This window comes from Canis lupus, chromosome X (assembly GCF_048164855.1).
Source record: "Canis lupus baileyi chromosome X, mCanLup2.hap1, whole genome shotgun sequence".
Lineage (NCBI taxonomy): Eukaryota > Metazoa > Chordata > Mammalia > Carnivora > Canidae > Canis > Canis lupus.
The window spans coordinates 94,586,939-94,614,411 of NC_132876.1; the positions used below are offsets into that span (position 1 = coordinate 94,586,939).

The 27,473-nt window shown below is 39.4% G+C and overlaps 1 long non-coding RNA gene across 1 annotated transcript in view; it reads left to right on the forward strand.

Moving 5' to 3' along the window:
* The window catches only part of LOC140627173 (uncharacterized), a 150,197-nt gene extending 130,513 nt beyond the window's left edge, over positions 1-19,684 (forward strand). The window contains exons 2-4 of the long non-coding RNA XR_012026050.1: positions 1,124-1,308; positions 18,289-18,404; positions 19,570-19,684. This is a non-coding gene — a long non-coding RNA (uncharacterized lncRNA). The remainder of the gene's footprint in view (positions 1-1,123; positions 1,309-18,288; positions 18,405-19,569) is intronic.
* Positions 19,685-27,473: the final 7,789 nt, after the last annotated feature.

Consider the following 27,473-nt stretch of genomic DNA (forward strand, 5'->3'; position numbering starts at 1 on the left):
GATTTCAGATATAATTGTTGTACTTTATTATACCTTAACTCTTTAAATTGCTTTCTTTTGTAACTACGACTTTTCACTAAAATGGAAGTGACTATATGCATTACACTTAAAAACACAAAAGTAATAGTACCAAACATTTACATAATACATATTAAGTCAAATATAATTTCACAAATAACAGAGTTGCTGAATACTTTTTATTTTCACTCAATGGTGTATCACTTTCTGTTCAATTCCTCCAATTTCTACCACACTTTTAAATTAATGCTTTTCTCAAAGTTCATATTTTTTCAATTAAGAACAAATCATCAACACTCACAAAAAGAGACATTTTCTTGCCAATTTTTTCCCTAAACCTATCCCTTCTTCCTCCTATTCTCCCTCAAGTAAATAATGCCACAGGCATCCTCCACTGCACAAAAAAAGTCTTCATCTTAAAATTCACCTATCATTGTATTTTACTGACCCGATCTGCTACATGTCTTTTAGATTCCCATTTGTCAACTCTTGTATCTGATTCTACTACATTTAAATTAGAATTCACACCACATTGCTGACTTAATGCAAAAGCTTCTGAATTGATATACCAGACTTTGGCTTCTCCCCATCACTCATCCAACCTCTATACCACATCCGAATTTGACTTCCTGAAACACAGATATGATTGCATTACTCCTCTGCTTAACATGATCCAAGATTAGGTCTATTGTCAATAGCATTTCCATATTTAATATGTTCCCCAAGTAGATTTTAAGCTCCTATGAGTAACAATTATATTTCGCTCATATGTGTACTTTCAAAAATGAAAATTGAACTAATGTGCTAAATAATTACAGATTCAATTAATAAAAGAATAAATGAGTGGGCAAATAAACCAAGATTGCAAATCAACTTGAACAGTGTTTTTCAATTTGTTAGTCACAATCTATTAGTGGATAGAAAAATCAATACAGATATTGCCAACTAGTACTTTTTTTAATTAGGCAAAATAGAATAGGAAGATAGTGGAATGAGTCACACTTAGTAAGGAAAAGTATCATTCTGTAAAATCTGGTTACTATTAAGAGTGTACAGACATGCATGTACTTACCGGGTCATGATGTAAAATATATTCTTAAATTAGGTCATGTTAAAAAAAGCTGAGGTTCTACATCTGGACTGACAGTGTGAGGAGCTCCACAGACCTACCTGCCATTATTGTAAGTGGTAAAAATTACTTAAAAAGACAAACATTTAATTCTCTGAAAATCGACCTCAAGGAATACTTCAAATGAAGATCCTTTATTCAAGAAAATCTATTAAAACAAGGTAAGAATTATAAGAGTCTTTGTATGTGAACCAACATCCATATCCTCCCTCCCCTGGTCAAGTTCAATGAGATGGACACTCTAGTCCATGAAGGGAAAGAAAACAGTTTCCTCTCTTCCCAGTTCCACATCAAAAGGTTTTCTTCCCAAAAGGAGCAGGGTATCAACATTTGTCCTCCAGGTCACTGGCGCCTATAGCTGAGGCTAGGATTGCAGCATGTGTGACTAAGAGGTGGGGGCTCCCTTCTGCCACACTCCACTCATTGAACAAAGGCCATATTATCAGAAATGTTAAGTTTCAAAAAAAACATAAGACCATGCAAAGAAAATGGAAAGTGTAACTCACTCACTGGGGGAAAAAAGTATGCAATATAAACCAAGAGAGCAACTAGGTGTTGTATTTAATAAAGACTTGAAAGGAACAATTATATGTTAAAGAAAATCGTGATTATAGAAGTAAAGGAAGTTATGATGACTATGTTTCAACAAATAGAGGAAAGAAAGAGATAAGGTAAATAAATTGGAGAGTTGAAAAAAACAGTAAATAAAAAATTTGTTATAGGCATTCAGGAGCAAATTTGAAACTTCAAACAAAAGAATTAGCAAACACACATGTAGACCAATGGAACAGAATTGAGAATGCAAAAATATACTGAGCATATTTGATTAACCAACATAGGACAAGAGAGCCAAGAATACTCTGTGGGTAAAGGATAGTCTCTTAAATAAATGGTGTTGGGAAAACTGGATAATCACATATAAAAGAATGACATTGGATCTCTATCTTATAACACTTACAAAAATTAATTCTAATAAAAAAATTTAACTGGATTAAGGACTTTAACATTAAACCTGAAACTATAAATTCCTAACAGAAAATATAAGGAAAAAGTTTCTGGATACTGGTCTTGGTAATAATTTTTTTGAATATGACATCCAAAGCGTAAGCAACAAAAAGAAAAAAAACCTATGAGAGGGTTTATGTTAAACTAAAATACTTCTGCACAGCAAAATAAAAAATCAATAAAATAAAAAGGATATCTACAGACTGGGAAAAAAATATTTGCAAACACTATACCTGATAGGGAGTGAATCCAAAGCAGGTAAGAAACTCCTACAACACATAGCAAAAAAAAAAAACCAAAAAAACAAAAAAGCCAAAAACAAAACAAAACAAAGCAAAAACAATCCAATTAAAAAACACAAGCAGAAGGGTTTCCTGGGTGTCTCAGTAGGTTAAGCATTTGACTCTTAATTTCTGCTCAGGTCATGATCTCAGGGTTGTGAGATAGAGCCTCATGTAGGGCTTCATGCTGGGCTTGGAGCCTGCTTAAGATTCTCTGTCTCCCTCTCCCTCTGTATTCCTGCTACCCCATTAGTGTGTGCTAGCTCTTTCTCTCTAAAACAACAACAACAAAATGTGCAGAAGTCTTGAATGGGCATTTTTTTTTTCAAGGAAGGCATATAGATGGCCAACAGGTACAAAAGAAAATGTTCAACTTCACTCATCATCAGGGAATTTCAAAACAAAACCACAGTGAAATATCACCTCACATTAATCAGAATGGCTATCATCAAAAAGACAAGAGATAAGAGTTGGTGAAGATGTGGAGAAAGGGGAAGGCCTGTGCACTGTTGGTGGGAGTGCAAACAGCCACTGCGATAAACTGAGGTTTCTCAAAAAAAAAATTTAGAAGTAAAACACTCATATGATCCATCAATCCCAATTTTGGCTATATATCTGAACAAATTATAATCACTATGTTCAAGAGCTATCTGTATTCTGGTGCTTATTGCATTATTATTTACAATATCTAGGACATGGAAACACCTTAAGTGTCCATCCACGTATGATTGAAGAAAATATGAAATGCATTATTTATGGAAACTATCTTCCATATGACTTTGAACTCTAAAAATTAAATTCCCTATGAAAAATAATTAAAAAAGTGGAATTCTCTAACACTTAATATTGGTTCCAGTCTCTTAAACTTCACGTACAAGGCCATGTCAATTTTGTTACAGTCAACATTGCTTTCTTCCATATAGCCTTTAATATAGTAAACTTAATCTGCAATGCACTACTTGTCATTTTTGGGATATAATCTTGTGCCTCTTTGACTTTGCCATAGGGTTCTTTCCACTTCCCTTTTCTGCCAAGAAATTCTTATTAACCATTTTTTATTGAGATTGAATACTTCTTTTTTAAAGATTTTATTTATTTATTTATGAGACACACACAGAGAGGCAGAGACATAGGCAGAAGGAGAAGCAGGCTCCCCATGGGGAGCCCGATGTGGGACTCGATCCCAGAACCCTGGGATCATGACCCAAGCCAAGGGCAGATGCTCAACCACTGAGCCACCCAGGTGCCCCAGATTGAATACTTCCTTTCGTGTAAAGCATTCAATAACTACATCATGATGAAATTTGAACCACTCACCCTTACAGATTTCAGTTTCAATCTATATGCATCAACATTAAGACCAAAAAAACCCCCATTGTATTATAATTGCTTATTTATAAGTCTTTCACCACCTGACCATTTCTTTTGTTTTAACCAGCTTTGTTTACCAATGCTTAACACTTTATTCATTAGATAGTAAAATGTTTTGAATGCGCACTTTAATATGAATACATTTAACTATTCCTATTGAATATCTATTGGTATGTATTTAACTACGGGCTTTTATAATCTTATCTTATCCTAATAAAAACACTAAACTCAGATATTATCCTCATTTTATAAGTGAGAAAACTGACACAGATAGTAAAAGTAGCTTTCCTAGGGCCATAGAGTTAGTTCTTGCCAGAGCCAGGACTCCATGCACAGTCCCAACGTGTAGAGTCTTGTATAACACTATCAGGGTGGGTTGATGATAATTAACCCATGGCATACCTTTTATTTCTAGCAAAACTGAACATCCTGTTTATCTACTTTGAGCTTTGCTCATTCTTTGCTTATGAAAAACACAAAAATTATTCCAGCTTTCAATCAACTGATTCCATTAATTGTGGCTCTTGAAATTCTATTTCTATTTAAAGTTTTTCTTTTTCTCACATAGCTTGTTTTCTCATGTATTTATAATTTGTGAAAATCTCCTGTTTAGTAGGGCTGTACGTGTAGGGATACTGCATGACCTTGGTTTGAAGAGGTATCCTGTTAGAAGGGATTTGCTTTTGGCACTGTCCACCTGAGTCAAATTTACAGAACTATCTTTCTTTGGGGATTTCTCAAATCATTTTGATACTATACGTTCAAACACCAGCCCAAGGTGAAGATTGTGTATGGTTATAAATTTTCGATTTTCCTAATCTTATTTTTTGACCTCAAGTTTTATTTAGTTTAACCCCTTCATTGAAGGTGGTGCCTTTAAGGCACGTGGCTTTAAATTACAGCCTCGGAGCACCTGGGTGGCTCAGTCTATTAAAGTTAGGCATCTACCTTTGGCTCAGGTCATGATCCCAAGGTCCCGGATTAGATCCCCTGCACCAGGATCCCTGTTCAGCTGGGAGTCTGCTTCTCCCTCCACCCTTCCACCCTGCTCATGATCTCTCACTCTCTCTCTCAAATAAATAAATAAAATGACGTAGCTTACCTCTAACTGCCCCCAACTTCCATTTTTCTTTTTATTTCTTTCATTCCCTAGGAGTTTATCACTCCATTAAACATGTTCATCTCTGTATTTGTTATCTTTTTTTAACCAAGTATTGCCAGATGCTTAGATACAATTTTTTCCCCCTAGGAAAAACATTAAGTGTATTTTAAATCTAATTCTGATGAAGCCAGCGTAAGGAAAAGAACTTCCATTGAAAGAGTACTTGAATTGTTCTAGGACATACATGTGTCCTCATTTATTTACTGGGAAAGTAGATGGGATTTGCCCTGAGGGAAAGAGTGGAGTCAAAGTAGTAGGTTTTCCACCATCACACAGCTGTGAGTGGCAGACGGCTGAGTCAGTTTATTACAACATATGGAGCATTCATCAACCTAAGCTCAAAGGCCAGAAGGTGTAGTAGATCCAAAACCGCTACTGCTTCACAAACACCATGCAAGGAGCATGGATGTGATTTTTTTAAAGTCCGTTTTGGTGCTCTCCTGCCTCCTTATTCTGTCATCTGCTTGTTACAGTCAACTACTACATGAGAGAACCAACTAGAACTATAAATTGATTCAAATAGAAAATAAAATTTTAAAAGAATTTTAAACAGAAACTCTATCACTTGTATCATGTGTTTAAGAGCCCATTTAACTGGGGGGCTATATTAAACACAAATTCTACCACAGTTGTATCAATATTAAACAGTGTCATGTTTATGCTGTCACTTTTAATTTCTCTTAACTAGGATGCAAAAATCAGGCCTAGTCTTTAAACTTCTTTTGCACGCCTTCCAACTGCATAGTTCTGGGCTTATGGTAGCATATGTGCAATCAGATTTTTTGCTTGTGGGTTATTTAAAAGCTTTGGTCTGACAGTGTCATTGAGCATACTTTTACAAGTATACTTGAACTATACTTGTCTTATTATTCATTATGAAGTGGCTAAGTAACTATTTAGAGAATACCCAACAGTGGAAATCTGATTTTAACATGCACTACTGATTTGTGCTAGGTTTTGATCAAATGCAGCTCTGGTCTCTATTAACTCAATGGTTTAAAAGTGGCCTGTCCGTTAGTTTGTTCATTTTTTATTTCCTTGAACTGTTTATGACTGAACACAATTTCAGCTGATTTGTTCTTTGTACTTGTTATCTTGTCATTAAGAGAGAGAGAGAGAGAAAAAAAAAAGAAGAAGAAGAAGAAGGAAAAAAAGAAGGCTGAAAACCCTGAGCTATTAATTTAAATGTGAAGTGTTGACAACTGTAGGGGCCCATGCCAGGATGCCTCAAGGTGGGCCATTTTGCATAAAGAATATTTCGAGTTAAAAGTAATCAAAACCCAGCAGTTGTAGAAAAGCCCTCTGCCTCCCCCTCCAATGCCTATATTTGCATTGGAAAGGACAGACTGTTCCAGGAAAGAGAGCTATTAACAGACTCCCCTTCACCTTATCTGCTTTGTTTTTGAAAACATTTCCTTTGGCCTCCTTGTCTTTCTTCCTTTTGTGTCCTCAGTCCCCTACCTCTCTCCTTAGCCCATATGAGCTTGACATTGCCTCACTGTCTTTGGAACTTCTGTCTGTGTCAATTCCCTGTATGTATGCCTATTAAATTTGATTTTCTCCTGTTAATCTGTCTGATGTCCATTTGATTCTAAGTCCAGGCAGAAGAAGCATAGGGCAGGGGAAGTTCTTCCTCCCTGAAACTATTTGCCCATCCAAGGCAAAATGAAGATGCTTTTGGCCTGATTTTGGTGGAATTAGGAATTTTGTGATTGATTGCTACTCTTCGTATTTATGCAGCTTGTGACTTAGGGTGATTTCTATGTGTGTACATAGCTTTGGAACTACTTTCTCATACTGTTGTGCCCAAGATTTCGAATCCGAGAAACCATCAAGGAGCCGACACCGATGCAAGCGCACGAGGGTTTATTAGCAAGCTGGAGCTTGGGTCCAAGTATACCCGACACAGTGGAGCAGGGACTTGGAACCCGAAGTGGGTTACAGCTGGGTTTTTTATAGGCTGGTTTAGGGGATTTTCAGAAGGGGCAGAGGAATTTCTCAAGTTCTGTTTACATTCTGATATGGGGCTTTCAAGGGCATTGAGCTCTGTTCTCATTCTAATATGGGACTTTCTACCACGGGGGTGGGCTCGCTTGTCTTTCTGATATGGGATTCTCTGCCGAGGGCAATTCTGAGCTCTGTTGTCTTTCTGATATGGGATTCCCTGCTGAGGACATTCTGCAGTTTTTCCTGTAAAGTTCAGCTCTTATTCACAGGGGCCTAAGATGGCTGTACTTGTGCTAATGCTAAACTTTAGGTGGAATGGCCTTAATTTTTCTTGGCCTCCACAATACTTGCATCAGAGTACACCAGTCAATAATAATGTCAACATTATATCAAGAAGTAGAGGGCACCTGGGTGGCTCAGCAGTTGAGCATCTGCATTTGGCTCTGGTCGTGATCCCAGGATTATGGGATGGAGTCCCTTCAGGGAGCCCGCTTCTCCCTCTGCCTATGTCTCTGCCTCTCTCTGTGAGTCTCTCATGAATAAATAAATGAAATCTTAAAAAAAAAAAAAAAAGAGTAGAGATGGAAGGTTTATCTTCATGATTGGTTAATACATTTTGCTACTCCATGGCTGTCTTCCTTAATGACTGAGATGGCACAATACAAAAATCAGAACCATTAGTAAACTGTTTTCATATTTGACAGGCTGATCAAAATATTTAACATAATCCATTGATTACAACTTCTTTAGGATTCATATACTTAAAGGCAAATGCTATAAAAATCTTATAGATTCTAATGGTTGGTATCATTAAAGATAATGTTTTATTGAAAATGGTAAATAATGTACATTTGCCTCTAATGGGATTAGACCTGAACAACAATAATAACTTTCAAATTAGGCATACTATTACAACAGAGTGGCAAGAGGGCATTTTCTATTTTCATTTAGCTTTCTCTGCTGAGAAAAAAGTTATATACAGTTCAGGGGGAAAAAAATGTGCACTATAGTTAACCACTCACAGGCCAGCCTGTCTTGACTTCTCATTATATATGTACTGGGTCATGTCACCTTTTCCAGTAATTTTTTTTTGAAGATTTTATTTATTTATTCATGAGAGACAGAGAGAGAGAGAGAGAGGCAGAGACAAGAAGAGGGAGAAGCAGTCTCCATGCAGGGAGCCCGACATGGGACTCAATCCTGGGACTCCAGGATCATGCCCCGGGCCAAAGGCAGGCACTAAACCGCTGAGCCACCCAGGGATCCTCCCTTTTCCAATAATCTTAACAGAACTTTGAGTAAAAATCACAATATGATTTGCCTTTAAACCCTAGACAAAAATGAATATTTAGGGATCCCTGGGTGGCGCAGCGGTTTGGCACCTGCCTTTGGCCCAGGGCGCGATCCTGGAGACCCGGGATCGAATCCCATGTCGGGCTGCCGTGCATGGAGCCTGCTTCTCCCTCTGCCTGTGTCTCTGCCTCTCTCTCTCTCTCTCTCTATCATAAATAAATAAAAATTAAAAAAAAATAAATAAAATAAAAAAAATAAAATAAATGAATATTTATATGACTGTCTAAATAAAGCAAACCCTAAAAACTGGATCGGTAATGAAATTTATGTCATTTAACTTAACCATTTGTTGGTTTTTCCAGCAAACAGCTTTAAGCTCTGTTATAAAAAGTTGAATGGAGAAAGTGTACAAATTCTACAACTAATTTAGGTAGAAGTGATGCATATATAATTATTTGAAAATATTTCATTTTAAACTGGTTATTTCTAATGTGTCATAAGACTATTGTATTTAATTTTAGTAAGAATTTTTATAGGTAACCTTACATATTTTAAGAAATTTGAATTTGATCCCATATTAAAATATTCTATATTAACATTTTCAAGTGCAAACAAATTCAAATAATTACACAGGGAATACACATATACCTGTTATCTAGATTCCATAATTAACATTTACCATAGTTGCTTATCACATTCATCTATCCATTAATCCATCCTTTTCCCATTAATCCATCTTATTTTTAAATGTACTTTAAGTTGCAGAGATCAGAAAAACTCACCCCTAATGTTAAATTTTAGTCCCTTGTACTCTTCTATAAAAGTAAAGTCCCGATCGCCTGCACAGGGATAGGCAGTTGATATTCAATGGGGAATCAAGCAGTTTGTGCTGTAGGCTAGGGTTCAGCAAACCACAACCCATGTGCTAAATCTGGATCACTATCTGTGTTACTAAATTTCTATTGGAATTAATCCCCCCCGCCCGGGGCACCTGGGTGGCTCAGTGGTTGAGTATCTGCCTCTGGCTCAGGTCATGATCCCTGGGTCCTGGGATTGACTCCCGCATCAGGCTCCTCCCAGAGAGCCTGCTCCTCCCTCTGCCTCTCTCTGTGTGTCTTTCATGAATAAATAAATAAAATCTTTTTCTAAAAAAAGGAATTTAGCCACCCCCATTTACCTATTGACCTATTGTTTATAGCTGCTCTTGCACTTCAGGGATAGAGTTGTAGCAGAGTCCATGCAGCCCACAAAGCCTAAAATATTATCTGGCCCTTTTATCAAGTTTGCTGACCCCTCTTCTTGCTGAACTCTATCTCTCAGTGCCCCTGTGGACTATAGCTAATTTTTTTTTTTTTTTTTTTACCAAATTAGAACTTAGGTTTCCTCATGTTCAAAACATAGAATGGATGTATTGATCTGAGACTGTAACTCTCTAATTTTTTTTTTTTTCGGTTCACCTTTCCTGTATTTCTTCCTCTTGCTCTTCCCATTAGTGAGTCTTTGAACTTCCCTTGCTCCATTTCATGTTTATTGGTAGAGTTGCTTATCCTGGAGTTAATTCAACATGGATCCTGGCATTCAAACTGAAATTCAAATTTAATCAAAATATTCTCTGAAACTTGAGGTCAGTTTATATTTTTTACAAGCAAGGACATTCTTCATAGCCACATCTGCAGTTTCTCTCAATTTAATACTAGAATTCTGACCTATGCACAATAAAGTGTTCTATAACTCTCACCATATTAACTATTGTGCAATTATGGGGGAAAAGTCAGAATTGTTATATAAGCCTACTTACAAATCATCTCTCTCAATTAACATGTTTCCAGAATACCTCTTAGTGCTTAATATCAAATTTGTAGAACTCTCAATGTAACATTTTTCGGCAAATTTTTATATTTCTATCCCTAAGATTTAATACATTTAGTAAAAAGGAGGTGCTTAAATCTTGAATAATAAGTAAAAGGTATTCTAAATTGCAATGAAGATGGGTGCCTGGGTAGTTTAGTTGGTTAAGTGTCTGCCTTCAGCCCAAGTCATGATACCAGGGACCTGGGATCAAGCCCCACCCAGTCTGGCTCCCTGTTCAGTGGGGAGTTTGCTTCTGCCTCTCACTCTGCCCCTCTTCACTCCACATGTTCTTTCTCTCTCAAATTAAAAAAAAAAATCTTTTCTTTTTAAAGATTTTATTTATTTATTCATGATAGTCACACAGAGAGAAACAGAGAGGCAGAGACACAGGCAGAGGGAGAAGCAGGCTCCATGCAGGGAGCCCGACGTGGGATTCGATCCCGGGTCTCCAGGATTGCGCCCCCGGCCAAAGGCAGGTGCCAAACCGCTGCGCCACCCAGGGATCCCCCCCCCCAAAAAAATCTTTAAAAAAGATTGCAGTGAAGAGGATCTGTCCCTTAGATATTCATGGTATTAAGAGTGGAATCATAGTCTCAAACTCAGATATTCATGGTATTAAGAGTGGAATCATAGTCTCAAACTCAGTGTGACCCACTCTCTATTATTCATTTGCTATGACAGAATTTCCACAGAACCTGTCATATTTAGATGTTTTTGCTTAACTGAACAAAACTGTAAGTAAGGAAGGAAAGGGAGAGAGGCATTACAAAGGAAGAGAAGAAAATACTATATATATGTTAACTGTTCACCACATTAACTGTATTAGTTGATGATTACAAAAAAAATGGAGGATTTGACATACCAATATAATTATATGTCCAGCTTGGTATGGTTTCATTACATTTTCTTTCTTACTTTTTTTTTTTTAAAGATTCTATTTATTTATTCATATGAGACACAGAGAGAGAGAGGCAGAGACACAGACAGAGGGAGAAGCAGGCTCCTCACAGGGAGCTTGATGTGGGACTCAATCCCCAGACCCGGGATCACGCCCTGAGCCAAAGGCACATAGATGCTCAACTGCTGAGCTACCCAGGCATCCCTCATTACATTTTCTAAAACTGAGTTTGGGTTAGATGTGAAATGTTTTCTATTTTGCCCATTTAAACTAACAGGAGGCCAAATAAATGAATAAATAAAATAACTGGAGGCCTAAAGAAATAAAGTAATTGGAGGCCAACCAAATTGGTCTGTATATGTCACTGATTACAACTAAAAACTGGACAGAAAAAGCACTTAAGGAATCTCAAGTGTCAAGTAGAGCAGGTAGATTGAGGATGAAAATGAAAACCTGAATGGAAATTAATTTTTTCTCACCACTCTGCCCTAAAGGAGATTTCAGTCACATGGAATTGTACAACAGTGTAAAAGGTTAGAACTCTAAAAGAACTTCATTTTCCAGCCAGGCAAATCCAAAAACGAGGTGGGAGGGTGCTTAAAGTTGGGGTATGTGGGAAATGTTCCAGAGAAGAACCTGGAAAAGAGAAGCTCCTAAATCAACAGATTGAAACAACATAAATTCCAGGCTGAGTCTTAAGCTGTTAATAAGCAGAACAGACCCAGAGAAGTGTAGCAAAGGCTTCAAGAAGTTTACCGTATCAACAACTGCCTAAGTACTTGACTAGCCTCTGAGTAGCAAATGTGGCAGACCCAAGAAACACTTGAAAAGAAGTTGGAAAACTTCATGGATATGAGGACCACCTCATACAGAAGGTGACACAGAACTTGCGCTCTAAAACTAACTGGGTTGACTTCCAACTAAAAACACAGAAAAGCAACATTCTTCAAAGAGAATTTCATAGCATAGTGTTAACAATATCCAAGACATGGTCCAAGTTTGCATGGTGTTATAAGTTGTAGAAGTGCCAGTAAATAATATCCTCCAGACTGACAAAGCACTTTAAGACTGAAAAATGGGGCCACCTGGGTGGCTCAGTGGTTGAGCATCTGCCTTTGGCTTGGGTCATGATCCTGGGGTCCTGGAATGGTGTCTCGTGTGGGGCTCCCCATGGGGAGCTTGCTTCTCCCTCTGCCTATGTCTCTGCCTCTCTATGTCTCTCATGAATAAATGAATATTTTTTTAAAAAAAAGACTGAAAAATGAAGCAAGCCACTCCATACCATTTATGGAGTTTCATTGAGGGTAACTTAATGATGGGATTCGGGGCAGACTGATGTTCCAGGTGATATGTAGCTATTTGCTATCTTTATTCTCAAGTCTGGACCTCCATCTCCAGCTTTTGTAGAGTGATGTGCATGATGGTGAGGTCACGAAGTAGTTTTCTAAAGTGGTGCCTTCTGTACACTGGAGGATCTCTACTGATCACCCCAAGTGATGCCTTCTGCATGCCACTTTAGGGAAGATGAGGACAAACATTCCCATGTTCTGGTCATGGTATGTATTAGCCCCCATGGGGCCTGGAACATGTGGCCCCAAGGGAAGTCACTGTGTGGGCATGAACAAGATGTAAGGTCAAAGATGGAGTCAGTGCTGTCAGCCTCCTACACTCTGCCCCTGACCTCTGTGGCCTGTACCACCCTTACATGCCATTCTTCCACTATAACCCTAGAGCCAGCTATCAGCAAAAGCATCCCCATGCCACAGCTGCAATAATATAAGACCAAAGAAAATGCTTAGAACTGTATTGTTCCTCAGTGATTGTGAACTACAACATGAGTGGTAGCCCTTGACGTTAAGAAGTTTTCTGATACAACAGTGGGGAAGAACAACAGTGTAAGGCTAGGGGTGATAAATGTTTCACAGGAAGTCCCAGTGAGCCAATACCCATCCCAGCTTAGGTATTTTCTATACCTATACCTTAGGTATGTCTATATTGTACACAGGCATCTCAGTTGGCACCCAAACTAACAGTCCTACCTCAGTACCAAGTGTCAGAGGTTCAGAAGCAGATATTTGCGTGTGTTGGGCACTGACCCATGTAGAAATAGGGGTTTAGAATAATACTGGAGGTGAGACCTTGGCTCCAAGGGATAAGAATATCAAGCTACTTGGCGGGGGGGGGGGGGGGGGGGGGAAGGGGCGGTTCTCCAAGCTAATTTCCAATGAACTCAAGTCTTACCAGGTGGGAGGTTTTGTGGCAACTGCAAAACAAATCCCTCCCAAATGATAAGCCTCAAACCTGACAAGACCTGCAACCATAGCACTGGAGCCTTTAAGAAAGTCTCTGGTTGAGGACCCTGGGTGGCTCAGTTGGCTAAATGTCTGCCTTCGGCTCAGGTCATGATCCTAGGGTCCTGGGATCAAGCCCCATGTTGGGCTCCTTGCTCAAGCAGGGGAGTCTGCTCCTCTCGCTCCCTCTGCCTTTCTCCCCTGCTCATGCTCGCTCTATCACTGTCAAATAAATACAATCTTTTTTCTTTTTTAAACAAAAGTCTGGTTGGTAAGAACCCTAATCCCACTGGCTTCTCTTTTTAACCAAGGCATATAAAGGGCTTAATGTCTTCGTAAGATGGGGAATATAAAAGGTCTCCTGTAGCCCAATAAACAAAAGCCTGTAATTCCTTCACCATTTTACGGATTGGCAAAGCTTGTAGTTTATGTGACTGCCTCCAGCATCACATTTGTCTTACCCAATCAGATGATGCCTAGGAGCTATCATTATTGAGCCGGCCCTTGAATCTTCTCGTATTTACCTCCCATCCTCATGACTTTAAATATGCCTGTAATAATGTGACTGCTACAGATAAGGAGGATAAATTATCACAAGTTAACATAACGTCATCTAAACAATGATGAAGCACCATCTCCTCTGGTAATACCCATTTTTCCAAATCTCTAGCTACCATTCCTTTTTTTTTTTTTTTAAGATTTTATTTATTTATTCATGATAGACATAGAGAGAGAGAGAGAGAGGCAGAGACACAGGCAGAGGGAGAAGCAGGCTCCATGCAGGGAGCCCAATGTGGGACTTGATCCTGGGACTCTAGGATCACAACCTGGGCCGAAGGCAGGCACTGGACCCCTGAGCCACCCAAGGATCCTCTCTAGCTACCATTCCATGACCAATGGTAGGACCATGAAAGTACCCTTGGGGTAACTTCTGGAAGACCCACAGTCTTCAACTCCATGTGAAGGTGAATTGGTCTTGGGATGCACATCCTAATAAAATGCTGAAAAAAGTGTTAGAAGGTCCAGTATATAATGATGTCTTAATAGATGCCATGTTTTTTTCTAACAATAAAACTATACTGAGCACCATGGCACAGATGGACAGAGTAACTTTATAGAGTTCCCTATACTCTATTGTCATTGGCCAGGTTCCATTACATTTCTTTATAGGCAAAACTGGACTATTGGAGCTCTGAGCAGGCATGGTTACTCCTATCTTTTCTAATTCTCCAAAGGTGGCAATAATCTCATTATGTCCCACAGGTAGCTTACCTTGTTTGAGGTTTATTACTCTCGGGGAACCAGTGGCTGTATAGGTTCCCACTTTGCATGACTCACAATGATGGGTTTCACTACTTGGGTATGCAACCTGAATTTACCTGTTGTTGTACTTAGATCCAGGTCCTATAAAATATAGAGGCCCGGGCAGCCCCGGTGTCTCAGCGGTTTAGCACCGCCTTCAGCCGGTGGTGTGATCCTGGAGACCTGGGATTGAGTCCCATGTCGTCGGGCTCCCTGCGTGGAGCCTGCTTCTCCCTCTGCCTGTGTCTCTGCCTCTCTCTCTCTCTCTCTGTGTCTGTCATGAATAAATACATAAATGATCTTTTAAACAAATAAATAAATAAAATAAAATATAGAGGCCCAAAATACACTCAGGTATGGAGGAAATATGCAGGGAGGGAGCCTGCTGATCTATAGTTTGTCTGACTTTGGTAATTTGTTCCCTGTAACTTTTTTTCCTTTTTTTTTTAAGATTTTATTTATTTGTTAATGAGAGACACACAGAGAGGGAGAGTCAAATTGGGTTGTTTGTCTCTTATTTTCTCTCAGGTCCCAGTTAATATTAGATCTTGCCACAATTGTTTATGACAGACCTTAACAGGCCCCCTTTCTGCCATTTTACTGTCAGCAGGATCCTTTGTTTTTCTACCCATCTATTTCCTTTATGACAGATTCGGTTTCACTTGAGTCAGCCACCATAGCTGCTACTGTAGCAGTGGGCCAATTAACCATTAGGAGCAAGGGCAAACACTAAAACCTCAACCATGCCCCTGGAGCTCACTGTAAGATATAGTCTTTCATACCAGAGAAAGATAATTCTTAGTTTGGGCTTCCTAAATGCTGTCTGCAAATGGCCCTCATTCCCAGTTCACGTGTAATTTCCTAGAGTTCTTGCATAGAGGTCCAGTGCAATGGAAGGGAGGAAACGTCCCCCTGCCAGACCAGATTAGCCCGATGCTAACTAACATTTATCCATTCAAAATAGCCAAGTACTTGTGATTCTCACCAATGCCTGTGGCACAGAACTCCTGCCGCAAGGCACATCAAGCAGTGTCTGAGGCCATCTTCGACATCTCAAACTCATTTAACATAATGCCATCTCTTCCACAATCCCACAGTCACAATACCCAAGCTGCCACCCCTTCTAGGCCCCTTTGCTCAAAGTGGCTGGTTAGTTCCACCAATTCGGTGGCAGACTACGTCCTCATAATCATTTTCTGACCAGTGAGAACCTCTTCTCTAACATCGACAGATTCACATGTGATCTGGGTCTCTGTCTGAATTAAAGGGCATGCCTGTAAGTAAATCATTCTCCTCCTCCAGGACAACATCTTCTCCATCAGAGTCACCATCCCAGGGATCCCATGCCCCAGGGTCCCATCTCCCTTGGAACAGAACAGCTCTCACCCTAGGAGATGGCAGTCTGCACCCATGCATCTTTGCCATCCCACATCCCAGTCTGTAAGTTTTCCTCCTGCTGTTGGATTCTCCCAGACACAATGTTTGCATTAGAGGAGCATTACACTCCCTCAATCCCCTCTCCCAATCCAGTGCTTCTGGAGTGTGCTCCAATGCTCTCCCTACTCACAACCCCCTTCCAGTAACGGTGCAGCACAGAAATCAATGGCTAAGCATCATTGCAAGAGTTGGTTCACTTTCCCTTCTCCATCCCCTAGTTTCACATGAAATATCTAACAATACCTTGCGGGTTTTCAGGTTGTCCCTGTACTTGCACACTGGCCTGAAACACTCAAAAAACATGACCAACTCCCCATGTGGCTGGCCAACTTGGGATTTCCCCAACAGCTAGCTTCCCTTCCCCCTCCGGGGACAATGAGCCTTACCCCAGGAGGGTTCCTTTACCCATGCTCGGTTCATTTTTAGTTTCTGGGTTGCCTCACCAATTGTTAGAAGGTAGAGCAGGGTCAGTAAAGTGTCCTCCATAATGTTGTTTTTTGAATATATCAGTGAGGTTTGGTTGGGTTTTAGAGCCAATGACCAAGAAAGAATTCTTGAGATGTCTTCAGTGCAAAATGGTGGTTTTATTAAAGCACAGGGAACAGGACCCATGGGCAGAAAGCACTGCTGCTGGCTGCTGCTCCTGCTGCCCTGGCATTATTAGGAGCAAATGATTATATACATTGGGGCTGGGGGGAAGTAAAGATAAGGGAAGTTCCAAGAGGATCTTCATATGCTAAAAAAGACACAGGAATACCAGAAGCCTTGTTATTGTCAATCCAAGGCTGTCTTTCTCCCTAGCAAAGCAGTAACATTAAGACACTTAGGAGCTTCCTCAGGAATATTATATTGTGCCTGCCTCAAGTATTTGTCAATGGGCTGCAGGTTATATAGACATTTAATTTCATCTACTTTCTTTTTGCCTTTGTTTCCTACATCACTCCAGACTGAGAAGGCCCTTTGTGACCCAAAACGAAGCAAGCTACTCAGCAAGCCACTACATACCATGTACACAATTTAACCCAGGGTAACTTTCTGACAAGGAGAACTTTGCAGACCGTTTAGCCAAAACACAGGTAATCTCCGCCCCTATTCTCTGCCAAGTGCAGCTCTTAATCTCCAGCTTTTATAGAGTGAGGGGCATGGTGGGGAGGTCATGGGGTAGCTATCTAAAGTGACACTGTCTGTGTGCCAGTTATCTCTACTAGCTGTGTAACATGGAGCCTTCTGTGTGCCACTTTAGGGGAAAATTAGAACAAGCCTTACCACATTCCAGGCAGAGCACACCCTAACCTCCATGGGACCTAAAACAAATAGCTCTGAGGGAGGTCATTGCTGGGGCATGAACAAGATGCAGAGCCAAAGATGGAGTCAGTGTTGTCAGCACTCTTACACTTGGCATGCAAAGAACTAGAAAAATCTGATTAAATTTAAGGGGAAAGACCATTGACAGATGCCAGCTGTGCGATGACACAGACACTGGGATTATCAAAGATTTAAAACAGATTATCATAACCACGTTCAATGTTCCATGAGGTAGTGGTGAACATACTTGAAATGAAAATAAAGATATACATTATTGGTAGAAAGCTTAGAACTCTAAAAAAGACTTTGATGGCAATTCCAGAACTGAAAAACATGTGAAATTAAAAAGAAATCATTAAATGTGCTCAATAATATATTAAAGATAAAGATGACAGAGGAAAGTGTGAATGTAAAGACAACAGTAGAAATCATATAACCTGAAGGATAGAAAAACAACGGGAAAAAACAACTCAAGGATCTGTGGAACAATAAAATAATTGTGAATGTGTTTGTGCTGACATTTTCTTTTTATTTTTTTTAAGATCTTATTTATTTATTTGAGAGAGCAAGCACCCAAAGGGTATGTAGGGGGGCGAGTAGGAGAAGCAGATTCCCCACTGAGATCATGACCTGAGCCAAAGGCAGATGCTTAACTGACTAAGCCACCCATGAGCCCCTGTGTTGACATTTTCATATAGAACACCTGGTTTCAGAGATGGCTTACTGCTAAGTAAGCCCACTGAACTAGACTTCTAATTGAGTTTTAACCTTTGAAATTATCTTTTTATAAAACTTTCATAAGACTACTATGAAATATTCTTTAACAATCTTCACCTCAATTAACTATTCTTGCTCTCATTTCATTAATTTTGTCATTGATTCAAAAGTATTCACTGAGTACTTCCTGCCAGAATTAATGTGATCTTATATTACATATATGATATATATAGCTTGGAAAACGTGGTATGTTTTATTATCTTATTTATCTCTTATTATAGGAAAGACCTTTTGTCAACTTAAAATTGAAAGGATGCCTGGGGATATAGAGATTTTGCCACTGCTAATGTTCAAACTTAGGTTGGCTTTGGCAGCAAGAGTGTACAAAACATGTCAGGTAAGTATTGCGTTTTTTTAATAATAAATTTATTTTTTATTGGTGTTCAATTTGCCAACATACAGAATAACACCCAGAGCTCATCCCGTCAAGTGCCCCCCTCAGTGCCTGTCACCCATATAAATAACTCATGTAATTGGGATGAACTTCATGCAAATATGTGAGGTCAAATATTTATCTAAATAATTTATTATGAAGGGAGCCAGTACAATGTTGAGATTAATTTAAAAGTAAAATTGAGGAGCTACGCAGAAGTCATATTAAAAGGAATGGATACAATTCCTAGAGTATATAGACAATTGGTTATTGACTTACAAGGTCATATAATCTATAACATCTGGGTTATCCTTTCTGCCAATTATTGGCACCTATACTAAATGAAAATCCATAATTTAACATGTAACATCATGTCTGGGAACATTAATCAATAGTAAACAGTAAGTCAAATACAGTTTACTCTCCTAAATAGCCTTTAGGTGGACCTGTGACTCTATGATACTGGAAGGACATTAACCACCCCTTCCATTTATTTTTCTCTAATATTGGATAATACACACACAAACCCCAGATAAGAGGTATGCCAAGTATTTTGCAAAGCTTTAAAGCGCAAATCGAAATAAGTAGAAATGTGAAGTTATTTAATTTATATGAAAATGTGGTTTTTATAAACACAAAACCAATATGTGGTAGGCGGAATTCTAATACGGACTCTGCAATTCCCCTCCTCCCCATATGTGTACATGCTCTGTTTTATCCCTTCCCTTTAAATATGTGTAGGATTTGTAAATATGATGAGATTTCTCTCCTTGATTACCTGGTATCACAAAGGTGAAGAGATTTTGCATATGTAATCAAGGTTCTGAATACACTGTCTTTGATTTAATCAAAAGTGAGATTATCCTGACTGAGCTTGACTTAATCAAGAAAGTCCTTTCAAAGAGGATTCAGGTCTTTCCTGAAGAGAGGAATTTAGAGCAAGAGAGATTCAAATGAGAGTCTTCTGCTGGTCTTAAAGAAGCAAATGCCATATTGTGAGCTGACTATGGAGATGGCCATAGGGCAAAGAGTTGAGGGCAATCTCCAGCAACTGAGCATGGCCCCTGGCTGACAGCAAGAAAATGGAGACTCTGTCCTCTAACCACATGGAACCAAATTCTGCCAACAGCTTGAGTAAAGTTTGGAAATGGATTCATCCTTCGTCATGTTTCCAGATAAGACTGCATTCCAGACAACACCTTGATTTCAGTCTTGTGAAACCCTGAGCAGAGGACCAGGTAAAGTAGATCTGTACGTCTGACCTACATAAAACTGGGGGGGAAAAAAAAGAAAAAAATATATAATGTTTTAACCGGTAAATTTGTGGTGAGTTGTTACACAGCAATAGAAAACTAATATACAAGCTAATAAATTTTAAGGCTGGTGTCTTCTCCATAAAGCCAATACTTTTGTAAGTACACCAGGGTGGTATATCTCAACACATAACAAAATAAATACATTCCAACAAGCGATTTCTTAGCATTTTCAAATATCTGTTAAAATTATGAGTCATCCAGAGCATCAGATGATTCTTTCATTTTGATGTCTTCAATGAATCATATTCTAAATTTAACCCTGGGCTTAAACTTTTAACCAAATAATTTTATTCTCACATATAGAAGAAAGAAAAACATATTTCAGTTTGTGCTTGAGTTATGAGGTAACTCCCGAGGAAGATAAGATTTATTTATTTTTTTTAATGACAACTGCTCTGAGTTGAGTTCTGTGGAAAGCAGACCCTGAGATGATGTTTACCAGGTAGGAGTTTAGTGAGGGCTACCTTTAGACCAACACATGTAGAAGGAAAGGGAAGGAGGCAGGATTGGAGAGATGGAAGTGAGGCTGCAAGGCAGTCCCAAAGACAGCCTTTTTTTTTTTTTTTTTTTGAGATTTTATTTATTCACTTTAGAGAGAGAGGGAGTGTGCACTCGCACACACAAGACTGAGCACGAGCAGGGGGCAGAGCAGAGGGAGAGGGACAAGCAGACTCCTGCCGAGCAGAACTGGAGAGCAGCTGGATCCCAGGACCCCAGGATCATCACCTGAGCCGAAACCAAGAATCAGAGGCTCAAGCCACCCAGGCGGCCCCCAAAGACAGCTCTGACCAAGCCACGAGTACATATATTGCTAGAATATGTACTACTAAGTATCTTTAGAGTTGCCTAGAGTAGGGCTGATATGGCCAGGAATTTACACATCTATATTGACCTGATATTTGATGTGTAGATCCTTCTGGAAAGGGATGCAATCTTAGAGGAGGTAAGTCTTTACTCAGATATAAGCTTCTACTAGTTTTTATGTAATTGTTTCTGAATGCATCCATTCCCCCCCCCGCCCCCGCCCCAACGTAATTTATCAAAAACTACTTTTGGGCAGCCCAGGTGGCTCAGCGGTTTAGCGCCGCCTTCTGCCCGGGCATGATCCTGGAGACCCGGGATCCAGTCCCACGATGGGCTCCCTGCATGGAGCCTGCTTCTCCCTCTGCCTGTGTCTCTGCCTCTCTCTGTGTGTGTGTCTCTCATGAATAAATGAATAAAATATTAAAAAAAGAAAAACTACTTTATTTTATTTAAAGATTTTATTTATTTATTCATGAGAAAAGAGAAGTGGAGACACAGGCAGAGGAAGAAGCAGGCTCCATGCAGGGAGCCTGACGTGGGACTCAATCCTGGGACTCCAGGATCACGCCCTGGGCCGAGGGCAGGTGCTTAACCTCTAAGTCACCCGGGCATCCCGGAAAACTACTTTATAAGATGTTAGGTTAGGAACTGTATCCTACCTTTATTCTTACATGCTGATACTGACTTCTGAAATGCATATCAGAGATATTCCTCATAATAACAAAATTTAGTAGCCCTATTTAGAGATAGTATGTATCTTGAGACAAATAAAACGCCATGTCAAAGATCATTGATTCAACACTTTTAGGTCTGCCCTTTCTAAATTGCCAATGTCTAGTATCTAGGATAAAAAAAAATGTAATTAGAGAACTGATTATCTTAACTTGCACTTCAGGATCTAGAAAGGAAAAAAAGTACGTGAACTGAAAGTCTGTTGCTATTCATGCCTTTTGACATTTATTTCAAATGTCCAAACTTATCTTTCTTCATATTATCACTGCTTCTATTCATTTTTAGTCAAAATAATCAAGTAAGCAAGGCTATTGAGAAATCTGATTTTCAGAGAAATTGATTGTGCAATATGCTTTACATGCATAGCAACTTGGTGCATAGCAGTTGAAAAGTAGATAATCTGCAGAATTTCATGTCAATGTTTACACTTTAAAGAGCAGGATCTCAGAATTCACTGACAGTTTTTCAAACTGTGATTTTTCTTCTGTCTATTAAAATGTATCAGAAGTAACTTTAGTACTGGTGTCACTTTAGAAAATAGCCTCAGAAGGTTTTAACTACTGGCATTTTATGTCATTCCCATCTTTTAAATAAGAAATTAGAAAATAAAATTACTGGTCTGAATACAAGCACACAGTGAACATTATTATGTTCTTTGTCCTTTAAAAATTGGCTTATAATAGTAACTTTGAATCCCCTGTTCCTATAATGATCTTAATATTTACTGGTTTTATTCTTTAGATGTATATTTTCATTAAAAATATGTACATAAAAAATATGTACATAAAAACCACTAAGTAAAAAAAGAAAAACTCAAATTAACCAAGCAAAAATAAACAAACTCACTCAGTGATTCTTGAGGCACTAAAATATCTTTTTGTCTTGTTTAGTTTTGTTTATTTAGCCCATTTTGTAACTGTCTAACAAGGACTGTTATTATAGGGCTGGCATTTCAGTCCCCTGTTGCATTCTGTTTATTGTCAGTGATAGCAATATTATTGCTGTGCAACAGTTTACTCATCTGTGATTGCTAGAGCACCCTGTCCCCTTTTTGTCCTCTCTTCATATTCCATCTGCTCATTACCCACATTTGATTCAGTGTTTTCCAGAAGACTTAATTTGTCTTTTCCAAAATAGAGAAACACATTTTACCCCAGCAAATGTCTTGCAAACTTTTTTGGGAAGATTCTGTTTTATTTTATTTTATTTTTTAAATCAATGATATATTGGATCCATACTGAAATCTGTCTTTAGGGTTTTTCTGTAATGCCTTCCTCTCCTAGGTGCTAATACCTGCTTTCGTAACTGATTAGGGTATAATCTTTTGATGTTAATTACTATTCTAGAAAAAAATGTAGTTACACTTTCCAACTATGAAATGCAGAGGAATGTTGTTTTCTTATCATCATTAAAGCAGCCAGTGTAAGAGACAGTTTCCTATTTCCCAATGACACTTCCCACAAAAATCTTATTCATGCAACCTCTAATATCCTTGTGTTCCCTCCCATTGTTCACAGCAAGTCCAAACCTCTCTACGGTTTTTCAGAGCCTTCGAAAATTTGACCTCACACTAATTATCTGGCATAATTGACTCTTCCTCCTCCTCCTTCATACAGTTTCTGTTGTCAGCTGACAGTTATTCCTATTCCTTTACGAAATCACCGTAGTCATTTGTTTCCTTTTTATTTTTTTTAAAGGTTTTATTTATTTATTCATGAAAGACACAAAGAGAGAGAGAGGCAGAGACACAGGCAGAGGGAGAAGCAGGCTCCATGCAGGGAGCCTGATGTGGGACTCGATCCTGGGACTCCAGAATCACGCCCTGGGCTGAAGGCAGGCACTAAATTGCTGAGCCAACCAGGGATCACCTTCTTCTTCTTCTTCTTCTTCTTCTTCTTCTTCTTCTTCTTCTTCTTCTTCTTCTTCTTCTTCTTTTTAAGATTTATTTATTTTTGAGAAAGAGAGAGAGAGAGGAGAGGAGGGACAGAGGGAGAGGGAGAATTTCAAGCAGACTCCCTGCTGAGCACAGAGCCCAAGCTGGGCTCCATCTCACAACCTTGAGATCATGACCTGAGCCAAAATCAAAGAGTCGGATGCTCAACTAACTGAACCACCCAGGCACCCCTATACTCACTTATTTTCATTCTTGCATTTTTGCTCATGTCTCTCTTTTTTACCTCCCTTTTTCTCTGGTTTCCTCTCTGCCTATCCAAAGTCTACTCATTTTTCAAGGCTTGTCTCCATAATGAAGACTCTGTTGAACACTCTCATTCTGAAGCTTTAATGGAAATCATTATCTTCTCTGACGTTGCATTTGCTATATACTCAGTAATATATATAGTAATATTTCTATTGTTCAAAGCAGTATATGTAACTTCACTTTTGGAACTGACATTCAGAATCAGTTTATGACACACATGCATAGGTGAACATACACACACAAATGAGACAGATTATTTTATAGTCCTAACTTATTTTTGAAATTACCAAGAGTCTACTTTACTTAAATACATCTATAAAATATGAAAACAACTTATTAAAATTTTTATAAAGCATTAATTTGCAGTTGGGAAGCAGATCTAAAGACAAGTTCTTTTTTTTTTTAAGATTTTATGTATTTATTCATGAGAGACACAGAGAGAGAGAGAGGCAGAGACACAGGCAGAGGGAGAAGCAGGCTCCATGCAGGGAGCCCAACGTGGGACTCGATCCCAGGACTCCAAGATCAGGCCCTGGGCTGAAGGTGGCACTAAACCGCTAAGCCACCCAGGCTGCCCCTAAAGGCATAGTTCTTACAGTTCCTATGCTACAGATATTTATAGTTTGAGGGGTAATAAAAAATAACATTAATTACAAATGAGAATATGATAACCAACATTGACAGAGGTACAAATTGCCATTGATAGTGGGGATAGAAATGGAATAGGCTTCCTCGAGGAGATAAAACACAAATTAGACATCGAAGGATAAGAGATTGATAAAAACAGACACATGAGTCAGAAACAGCATACACAGAGGCAGGAAAATTATGCGGTGACTGTGTCAAAATGTGAATATTTCTCTTTGGGAATTTGTATTTGAAAGCAGTAGGAGACAATCTAGTTCAGTTGCAGGCATATTATGCATAAGCTCAACTGGCAGACTGTAATGTATGTGTGATTTTTTTTGGTGTTGTTGGCTGTGGGGAGATATTAAAGATGTTTGAATGGGAGAGCATTACTTTCTTATTTCACTAGCAACAACAAAAAAAACCAACATGATCTCAGGGTTGTGAGATCAAGCCTCGCGTCAGGCACTGTGCTCAGCAACTTGTGTATTAGGGAAGTTTAACATGGCTATGATGTGAGGATGTTATCAAGGTAAGAAAGATAGAGATTTCATCTTCTAGATTATTAGAAGCAATCAATAATGAGGCATTAACCAGAGGAGAGCTTTGGGAATGAAGAGGCTGCAGTGATAAGAGACACCATGTATACATGCAGACTGATGGAAGTACAATCAAACCTGTCTCCACATTTTTGAGCCACATGAGTTGTAAATGTTGGTGCCATTAATAAAGATCAGAAACAGAGAAGCAGGTAATGATTTTATTTTTGTTTATCTAGAGTATGCTCACTTTATTTCTGGTGAGACATTCAGAAGAATAGATCTGGTAGCTTGGGCTCAGTCTACAGGTGACAACTAAAGATTTACATTGGGGTAAACATATATATATATACACACACCTAGATGTCATAGCTTGAATCTCTATTGTACATGGTAGGTAAAACTGATTTTAAAAAAAGACAACATTTTTCAAGGTGCAGGCAACATGTTAATCTATGGTTTTACTACTATTCTAAAAAACTTTACCCAATCCTAAGGCCAAAATATCAGTTCCTCATGGTTTCCACTTAATTTCTAATTTCTACTCAGATAACTGAATAATTTAGAATCATCACATTCATATATTGATATTAATTTTGGAATGAGGTAAGTTAGTTTCTGTTGCAATTGGCAACAGACCCAAATCAGACTGGAATAAGTAAAAAAGTATATTTTTAGCTCCTGTTACTGTAAACACAAGAAGCAGTTTAAGCTATGGTTAGATTTAGAATAAAAACAAAGTCATCAAGCCTGAATTTCTTTTCATCCCTTGCTTGCTGTGTGTAAGCTCCATTTGAATGTTACTCACCTTTGCCCAGCAGCTCCAATTCCTTCCTAGGGCATATTGCTATACCTATTCCATCCTTGAGTTTCAAGTAGACAAGTAAAATGTTTTAATGTTTTAATGTTGGTGGGGCCCTGGGTGGTTCAGTCTGTTAAGCTGCTGGCTCTTGATTTTGGCTCAGGTCATGATCTCAGGGTCCTGGGATCCATCCCTGGCCAGCTCCACACTCAGTGGGGAGTCTGCTTGAGATTCTCTCTCCTTCTCCCTCTGCCTCTGCCTCTGCCTCCCCTGAAATAAATAAATATTTTTAAAAAGAAAGAATGTGGGCAGCCCGGGTGGCTCAGTGGTATAGCGCCGCCTTCAGCCCAGGATGTGATCCTGGAGTCCCACGTCGGGCTCCCTGCATGGAGCCTGCTTCTCCCTCTGCCTGTGTCACTGCCTCTCTCTCTCTCTCTCTCTCTCTCTGTCTCTCATGAATAAATAAATAAAATCTTAAAAAAAAAAAAGAAAGAATGTAAATGTTGGATACGGTGTGATAAAGTGAATGTGGCCACAGGAGACTTTGAGGCTCAAAAAGAGAAAGCTTACTATATTCACAGATCCTAGAGAGGATGTCACCACATGCCATGCAGGGCCAGAGAGGAATCTCCAGGGTTTTTTTTTTTTTTTTTTTTTTTTTCAGGGATTATCCCCCTGAAGCTCCACGTTTTGGATCAGGTGGCAAAAGACAGGAACACGAGAAAAGTAAAGGTTAGATCCTTTATCGGGGTTTCTGCAGGAAAAGCAAGGCAAGGCATGGAAAATAGTTTAGGACTGGCTAGTTTGAATAACTCTGGGAGGGTTTGGGCTATAAGGGTGATCTCTAGTTATCTGGTATGTGGCTCTGGGATGATTTAGGGCAGAAAAAACACTGGCTTGTGTGTGAGAGTCAGATAAGGAGGTGGTTGAGGCTATAGGCCAGGATTATTTGATTTGTACACGGAAGACATGCTTCTGGCTGAAGTGCTTTGCTACCCCTGAGAAAGGGTTTATTTAGCACTGGGAGGAGGAGTCACTCTCCGGCCAGTAAGATTCTGAAGATGTCAAAACATGATAAAATACAGAAAGTAGAAAACACTTTACAACAACAACAAACCATGAGTAACACACAAAGAGAACATTTTTTCCCTAGCATTTCCTACAAAAATCTTAAAATTAACTCCATTTTTTTTTTAAACTTTAAACAGATGCCCACTGCTTAATAAAGAACCTTGATCAAGGGAATGTAAGGTACTGTCAACCTAAATAAAAGAGCTAAACTGAGGTGAGCTCTAATTGCCAGAAATTGGGTCTATATGGATGTTCATTGGTCAGGAGCTAAGTCAGGGCCTTCTAAAAATCAGGCAATTCACTTGTTTCATAGCCCCCCCACCACCATTGTAGATACAAATCCTTTCACCCTACTTACCCTGGTCTCCTGAGGAGAGAGATACCCCACTCCGTTGGGCAGGGCAAGAAGGCCTTGGGATGCACCGAGGGCCTAAGAGGCACTTTGCCAGCGCTGCCCCTCCCGCAAGGTGGCTGGGCGTCCTGGCCCTGGGGGGGGGGGCATTCCTGGTGGGGAGGGGTGCCCAGCCTCCCCAGCTGCGGGTGGAGCTGCTGGAGAAACCTGTTTCCCTCCTGCGGCGCCCAGAGTGGCAGGTGAAAAGTATCAGAGCATGAAGGGCACGCGGGTCCTGCTGCCCGCCATGAGCCCCTTCTTCAGTCCCACGTGCTTCCTGAGACACGTGATGGAACCAAGCCCAACGCAGAGTTTAAGGGCCACAGACTTTTTTTTTTTTAGTGTTTGAATTTATTTTTTTAATATTTTATGTAATTCAATTTGCCAGCATAGAGCATACCAACCAGTGCTCATCTCCTCCTGTGCTCTGCTTAATACCTGTCACCTCGTTACCTCTCCCCCCACCCACCTCCGCAACCCTTTGTTTCCCAGAGTTAGGAGTCTCCCATGGTTTGTCTAAATTGCTCTGGGTAGCAGAGACATTTTCACAA